Source organism: Ruditapes philippinarum, unplaced genomic scaffold, assembly GCF_026571515.1.
Source record: "Ruditapes philippinarum isolate M1 unplaced genomic scaffold, ASM2657151v2 ctg4857_1_1_1_1, whole genome shotgun sequence".
Classification (NCBI taxonomy): domain Eukaryota; kingdom Metazoa; phylum Mollusca; class Bivalvia; order Venerida; family Veneridae; genus Ruditapes; species Ruditapes philippinarum.
In genome coordinates this window covers 1-9,286 of record NW_026856941.1, presented here as the reverse complement: position 1 = coordinate 9,286, position 9,286 = coordinate 1, and positions in this window count along the sequence as shown.

Genomic DNA, 9,286 nt, shown 5'->3' with positions numbered 1-9,286 from the left:
TTGTGCGCATCTTCAACTGTTCATTCATTATTCTCTACTGTTTATATAAATCTACCAAAGCAACCTTTACAGATCTTATCAATATTTAGGCCGCCTGTGGTGTTATAAATGTTATAGTTTTTTTTTCGAGGTATTGGCCAGTAACATGTGTAGTTCTTGTAGCAAAAATAGATTTCTCATGATCGCTTTTGATATCTTAATTCCAATGAACAAGATTTTTTTACAAGAGTTTATTTTTAGAATAAACGCACGTAATTCGTCAATGAAACGGAAGAATAAATCTTATTTTTACCGGAAACATTTAATGTTTTTACAACACATAAAAACATAGAAAAACTGGTACAAGAAATTCAAACATGTGAAAATAAAAGAAATGGATATATTAAAGGAAAAAGTTTTGGATTAAATCGAGAAATTAAGGTTTGTTTATTTATATACATGTATATATATGCATAAAAATTACATATGTGATACAAACTGACGCGGGGCGGGGGCGGGGGGGGGTGCAGGTGGGATATGGGTCGTCAGAATTTGAATCACCATTTTTTGGTGTAAAAACTTATACATTTATGTACGGAACACCTTTGCATTTCATATATATATTTAATTCAATTGCATTCGCTGTTTTAATTTTTGGAAAAATTAAATGACAATGTTTATTTAATTTACTTATATTTAGAGGCTTTATAATTGATTATTCTATAGCATAAACGGTTAAAAACAGGGTCAAAATTTCGAAAATAAATCTTTCTCCTTTTATTTTTTGGTATTTCATTTATTTCAATGCTATCTTCATTACATTACATGTTACATTACATTACATGTTACATTAAATTACACGTTACATTACATTACATGTTACATTACACGTTACATTACATATTACATTACATGTTACCTAACATAACCTGTTACATTACATGTTATGTTACATTACATGTTACGTTACATTACATGTAACGTTATATTACATATTACATTACATGTTACATTACGTTACATGTTACATTACATGTTACGTTACATTACATGTTACGTTACATTACATGTTACGTTACATGTTACATTACATGTTACATTACATTACATGTAACGTTACATTACATGTTACATTACATTACATGTTACATTACATGTATAAAAATGGCATTGCACGACCGTGAATACATTTTGACGTGACGTCATTTGCGTCAATGAAAAATTGTTCTTTTTTCACTTCGAACGGTCCTTATTTTTGGTATGTGATAAATAGAATATTAAATTCTTGTAAGTTCATTACGGAATTTGTTGAACGAGTTGAATAGAATTATATTATGCGAGCCTCATCAACGTCATCAACATCATCATCAACATCATCATCAACGTCATTATCAATGTCATCATAGATATTACAAATTTATAGAATTAATTGACAAAATATTAAATTATCGTCATCATCATCAACGTCATCATAAATATTATAAATGCATAAAATATCATCATCGTCAATAACAGCAGCAGCAACAACAACAACAGTATAATCATCGAATGAAAAAATTCTTAAAGACGATACTTATTTGAGAGGAAACGTGCGGTAAAACCCAAAACCAAAAAAACAAAGAAAAAAACAACAACAACAACAACAGTATTATCAACGAATGAAAACAATCTTAAAGATGATACTTTTTTTTAGAGGAGACGCGCGGTAAAACCAAATAAAACCAAAAGAAAAGAAAAAACAACAGAATAATTATTTTAATTTGCCTATGTCTGGTGTAAGCATAACTAAAATGTTTACACCTAGTCACATGATCCTCTTTTAGAACAATGAGGTGTGTTCTTTATCAAAACAGCACAATATCTCCCATTGTTTCCTATATTTATCTCATCGTTATGCAAAATCTATAAAATAGTGCGGGTCTGTTTTGCAAGCAGTTGTTAAGCAAAGCTCTTGAACAATGAAATAAATTGTGTTTGGTGATACCCTTCTACTTACTGATATTAATTCTCAGATGTGATACCAAAGTTTTTATTTCATATTCATATTAAAAGAACTATTTTTTTATCTATTTTATATAAAAGCCATTATAATACAGTTGACTCTCGGTAACTCGAAATCTAAGGGACTTGGCATTTTACTTCGAGAGAAACGGAATTCGAGTAAAGTGAATCTGCCGCCATTACGTTGACATTCGTACATGTATATACATGTGCCTACTGAATGTGCAAAGAAGTAGGTTTGTTATTGTTGACAGCGGCAATGCACATGTTTTAATAAGCACTCACGACAATTCATTACAATAAAAGCACAATAACACATTTACTTCAACAACAATTTATCTAATATTTGAAGTGAATTGATCATCGGACGAAAACGAAAGTATCAACTATCGTAAACCGGTAGTTATTAATGTATGCAATATGACGGAAAATTAATTAAACAAATGTCATTTACCTTGATATCTAGGCTGTTATTTGACTAAAGCCTGTCAGACTGGAACGAGTCAACTTTCTAATAGAAATGTGTAAGACTAGTCTGCAGGTAAACTTAATTACACTTAAATTAATTAAATCTTAAATTAGTTATCTAACTGTTAAAACCAATTAAGCGCTGAAACCGATTAAATCCACTTTTTTAATAATACATGATGACCGGCAATTAAAATTACTATGAAACGTGTGAATCACGAGTGACAACGTCCCGCCTTGATGTCGCCGACCTTTGATCAGTCGGCTGTTTTCACACTTCGACTTATTGAAATGAAAATATGTTTGATTTTAATTGACGGGACCAAATTTTCTTTTCGACTAAACAGGAGTCTCGGTAAGTCAAAATTTGACCTAAGCGGAGTTAAAATACAAAGTTAAAGAAGGAAATTTGACGGGACTTTAGAAATTCTTCGACTAACGCGGAATTTTGAGTAAAGCGATTTTGACTTATTGAGAGTCAACTGTATTTGTTTTAATACTGCACGTTTGTAACGTTGCTTTTCATTTCAAAATCTTGACGTTTTTATAGTTTTATATACAAGGCTGCTGTCGATTTATGAAGATATCTTACTTTTTTCTTTAAAAAAGGAAGTTTGCAATTATAAATATTTTGACAGGTTATATAGCCCTATATAAACGGGTATTTGTAAATATAACCCGAGCCGCCAGGCGAGGGTTATATTGCAAACAGCCGTTTATATTCGGCCATATAACCTGTCAACAATCTTTTGAGTTATAATCGTTTTAAAAACGCTTTTTTAGGAGGGGTGGGCGTTGAGATCATTCTTTTTGTGCCATAAAATTGCATGCAGCGGAGTAAATGATTTTTAATTTTGTACACAAGTTTTTGATCCAGATCTACATAATTACATGTGTATATTGCATACAAAGCTGCCAAAAATATCTCTAGTAGTTCAATCTTGTAAAAGGTATCAACTAAGCAAATAAAAAAAAAATAATGTAAAATTTTGAAAACAGAAAAAAAGGCATCTCAGCAGACTTAACGAGGTGCTTTGAACCGGATTGTTTCTAGGTACGATACTTGGCAGCCATGACTTTACACAAATAGAGTGGTATACTTGTTAATGAAACCAATTAATATAGTTTAAACATGTTCCAGATACACGAAAACACTAATGAGGCAATCAGATAAGCTTGATTCGTTAAATAACCTGGATTTTTTCCGGAAAAAATATTTTAAGACAAGTGGTGGTGGGTTTATTTTTGTCTTTCTTTTCCAAAGAAAATACCCGCGGATAATTTACTTTTCTCACGTTTTCTGCTCTATTGTTCTTAAACAATAATGAACAACAAAGCCAAATAAATTGCATTGTTTATTCAATTTAAAAGGCATCAATTTAAATTTTTTTATCGATAGACTTTTATTTTCGTGTAATTTTGTTATGATTCATGCTTTCGAGGGATCACTTTGTTTTCAGATTTGTTTTCAGATTTTGATTATCAAAACGGTGCTTGGGGGTTTGAGAAATGTGATATTTTTCATTATATCAATTGAACAGTTTTATTTTTACATATTTACATATAAAAAACTGTGTTTTTTCTCCATTTATTCAGGATTATATAAGCTCCAAAATATCCGAGCGACCTCGCATTTTCCAGAATTTTTATGTCACCTAAATTACCGACAATATTAATAACGCGTTTTTTTATAAACCTGTTCTTTTATCTAAAGGCTTTAACCTGGAAATTAGTCTCCTGCACGTTCCCTGAAACAATGCCCCTATTCATACTATTGTTTCCATAACTTACACAAACTTCAGGGAATTTCAAACCTAATCGTGCGTTAGTTATAGTCGGGCTGACAGTTTCAACTAAACAAGCAATCAATCAATCGACCAATCATTCAATAAGTCAAATTATATGAGCTCATCTCAAATATTCTTATGCATTAAAAATGGTGCTAAAATATCTAATTACTATACAGAATACGTTTCTATACCAATTGCATAATAAAATTTTGTAAAATAGAGAGAAATAGAATCCCTAAAGATAGTCAACAAAGGCAAAATCAAAAATGCTGCTTGCTAAGTTTGAATGAGCCAGTTCATGGAAGATACTGGAAAGTGCAAGTTACCGTCCACGCCCCCTAGCACCGGCTTAAGCCTAATTCAACATTTCACATGAAACGGTAAAACTTCGAGGAGCTAGCCAATCAAAATGTGCTTATTTGATGCATTCCTTGAACTAGAGAAACTGCAAACATTTGACAAATGCCAGTTAATTGGGCTTATTGAATGGAATTCTTTACACTTTATCACTGGAATTCTTTATGACATCAGGAATGTATCTGGTTCTGAAAAATAAATGAGGCATGAATAAAAATAAGATACTGAAACAACGATACATTGTCCAAAACCTTTGTTCATACTGCTTTTTCCCACTCCCGCATCTTTTCTATCCAATTTGAATTCATGAAACACTTTAAGAAATAAATTGAAACAATGCAATGATCCAACATCAAACCGAGCGTGCAATTTTCATGTAATTTCGTTGTTTTTTAATTCTTCCGAGGGATTACCCTTTTTATGAATTTCAAAGCCATAATTTTAGTATTTTTATTCGCGCTGTTTATATTTATTACACGCACCAAATAAAGTTACTTCTAACATGGTCAAAGAGACTACAACAATGTTTCAAATGCCAATGAAGGTAATGTATATGATCCGACAATGGTCAGATATTAATAAAAATGCAATTTATATAATTTATAAAATCATTACAAAATCTACTTCATTAATTTGAAATCATACTATACTAGAATCAATAGTCAAATTCAAAGGGACTCAACTGTGGGTTTTTAGGGGCTACGTATATTCGTACTATCTCTTCAAGCTTGCGGATTAATAAACGTATAAAATACAAACAATTAGCTTTCTGCAGCGTTTGAACCACGTGATGTTTCAATCAATTCAGCCTCGTTTCCATTTCCAGAATATGAAATGCAAATCACACTCTATATATTTTCGTTTTCATTTTCAAAGGTCAAATGTCCATTGTACGCCATGGAGCCTCATTTCCTTTTTCAGGGTCCAAATTTCCTTACTTGTAGTAACAAAGATCTTTTAGGGGAGCGGTGGCCTAGTGGTTCATGGATCATGGGTTCGAGCCCTACTCGGGTCACGACCATGTTTCTTCATATAACACCAGTACTGGTTGGTTGGTTCCAGGAAGTGGACTAGAAAGTAATTAATATAAGTTGCAAGAACTTGCTTCGCAATCGAGCTTAAATTTTAATAAAAAAATGTGAAAAATATGAAATAAAGATATACATTGTTGAGAACAATATTGGTTCTATTGGACTCGTAAACAGACACCATCTTGTCAAACAGCGGTTGAGTATACTCGTCCAATATAATTCAGTATTGGACTCAAAAATGTATAATAACCTCATAGCACAACATAGTTGAGCGATTCAACCTATCTGAATAATCATATAAATTTTCAATAGTCATATATATGTTTAATAGTCATATACATGTATACATGTACATGTATGTGCCACTTGTAATGCTTATTACATGAATGAGTTATTAAGAAAACATTCTCTATATACATTTTTAACTCTTAACAGTGGTGTAACATTTTCCGGTAAACTATAAACAATATATTTTGTATGAGATATATATTTTATAATTCAATTTTAGAACATATTTAAGCATTGTTTATGATGCTTATATACAATATTTATTGGCAATAAAACATGCCTGACACGTACACTGACAGTAACTATAGATATATGAGCCGCGTCACGACAAAACCAACAAAGTGCGTTTGCGACCAGCATGGATCCAGACCAGCCTGCGCATCCGCGCAGTCTGATCAGGATCCATGCTGTTCGCTTACCAACTCTATAACAAGTAGAGAAACCGATAGCGAACAGCATGGATCCTGATCAGACTGCGCGGATGCGCAAGCTGGTCTGGATCCATGCTGGTCGCAAACGTGTGTTGATTTTGTCGTGACACGGCTCATATGTTCTTTAATAATGTAATAGTATCTGAATCATGCTTTTCTGTGCGTTTTTTTATCTGAAAATTAAAAAAAAAACACAAAATGATAAAGCTATTTCAAAGGTACGTAGATGTGATTTTAATTAGTTGTTGACACTTTCTAAGATGAATTTCTCCATGAATTTCAAGTATTGAGACCAAGGATAAAGCTATTATCATAAACCAAATGCAGCCAGTATAGGTTAGTGTTTAATAATATGTATTAACAAAAATAATTGGTCAAGCCTGCGGCAGGCAGGCGACCAATTATTTTTGTTAATGCATTTTATTAAACATTAACCTATTTTATGATCAACATTATTTTTTCAACAAAAAACAAGGCATTTCACTAAATCACCGATAGCTCCGCCCTTTCGCTCTACAAGATGTCTACACCTTGTCAAGTTTCTAACATATCACATTTAGATAAGCTAAATAAATGGCCCCATCAACAAATAATCAGGCACAGTTTTTACTGAAATGTCACAGAATTTATACCTTTATGTACAGTAAGACTATCATGCTGAAAAAAAAAACAGCAGGAAAATGATGCAATTAGGTAAAAACAATGGAGTTAATGAAATGTGTACATCCTTTATAAATAAATGAAAAATGTGAGAAAGTACATTAGATTAATAATTTATACAAATTCATTATAAGCTTTAAGTTATTCACTAACATTTAAAATCCCTATTGATTTGCTCATTTGAAACACAGTTTTTTTTTGTGTGTCATACTAGGTTTACAGGTGGTTAGATCCATTTACAATGAGTTTTCCAGTCTAAAAATGTATTTATAATCATTGTATTCTTAATATCAAGGATTGTTAATGCAGTTCATTCCTATCAACTGAAAGAAAATCATGTTTTGGCTGTTTTGGTTACTTTTTCTAGAAAAAAGAAGTTTAAAACAGTCAGCAATTTATAACAGGCATTTTTCTTAGAGTTAAAAGGATATAAAAAAACATTTGTCTCTGCATGCCCCACATGTATTATATTATCCATGTAATGTATCCTCACATTTAGAAACACCTGACCTCGCCTAATTGTTTTTTAAGTTGGCATTGTTTTGCTTACCTAGATATTTTACAATTCAGAGTGCAAATCACACCTCTAACTCCTCCCTAATATAATGCATTATTGAAATTTGTTAGACTCAGGTAAGACGACAGTTTAAGTAAATTTTATTTAGTTAGTATACATTAACCAAAGTTAGACTTAGCAGAAATTTGAAAAATACTACAATGTGATCGGACAAAAAATAATGTTGATCATTAAGATGTATGTCAGACTTATAATATGTAAGTTGTATGCCATTGAAATGACGTGAAATCCCCCACCCACATAAAAAACAACAAACAAACAAACAAAAAACAATAAAATAATAAAATAGTAATAAAAATAATAATAATAATAACAAAAGACAACAACAACAACAAAGTTAAATCATTTTCATGTTTGTTTGTTTGTTTTTTTTGTGGGGGGTTGGTGTTGTTATTGTTTTTATTTATTCATTTATTTCCATACACTAGCTTTATTATTTTTTCAATAACCACTTGCTTTGGATTTACGGGAGGAAATTTTTTTTTAATGTCGGTCAATTCTAAACCGTGTGTTTCAATTTAGGTACAATACTTGCCAGCTGTGAGTTAGTGAAAATTGGAACGTAAATTTGCTAAATAAATCCAATTAACAAAGGTTAAACATGTTCCAGATACGAACAAGTGCTAATGAGGCATCAAGATAAGTTTATTCGTTGAAATAAACACCTTGCTTACCATGCATTACGAAATAGAAGAATATAAAATTCAAAGATCAAGAAATATGCTTCGACTTTAAACCGGTATTATTATTATTATTATTTATTATTATTATTATTATTATTATTATTATTATTATTATTATTATTATTATTAGGGCATATCAGTCGAATTTCTATGTCCTTTAAAATTAGGTACAACATAGTTGTAGAATATCATTGTTATTTTCTTGAAACAGATACATATTTTTTCTCTAAAAAGTGTGAAAATTATTGTTCAACATATTCGCTATATAAACAATATAACAAACTTAGAAGAATAGTCGAAACTTATTTCTGTTATACCATAATAATCTAAAGCTTTACCCCTCATAGTTATATTCATACATTTCGCTGTAAGATAATTATTACATGTGTATATTGCTCGAATATCTCGATTTTTTATCGGCGTGGCTTCCAGCAGTGTTCAAGAGGCTGATTTTATCATAACTTACATAAATAATGCTTGAATAGCAACGAAAATAGTAAATTGTTCTTTATGAATAGATAAACAAAACAAAAAAAAGAAGAAGAAAAAAATCCGAAACTATCTATAATTGTGTTTTATTAATATAATGTTTAGTTAAAGAGGGTATTGATTAAATGAAATCAGTGACTTGCTGTAATAAGAATTTACTTGAATTGTTTGACCCAAAGTATCCGTGATGAAATGCATTGTTCGACACTTTGTTGAAAACTGGAAATTTTCGGTCTTTTTTTATTAAATCAGTAATAATTGTTCTATGCTGAAGATATTAACCATTTTTCAAAGCGCTTTGTTGGTAAACAAAGTCACAGGCAAGTTTTTAAATAAAACATGTATAAACGGTGGACCTGGTTACGCCCGTGTGATTGAATTACGCATTTTCTTTTAGGCAATATTCCAATACACCCTTGTTTGCTAGTATAATAAGCTATTTGAAAACAATGTTAAAACAAAAATATTTAACATAGTTCAAAGAAGCAGAACGGTTTTTTAGGTTAACTCACAAAAGTAGCGTTTTACCGAA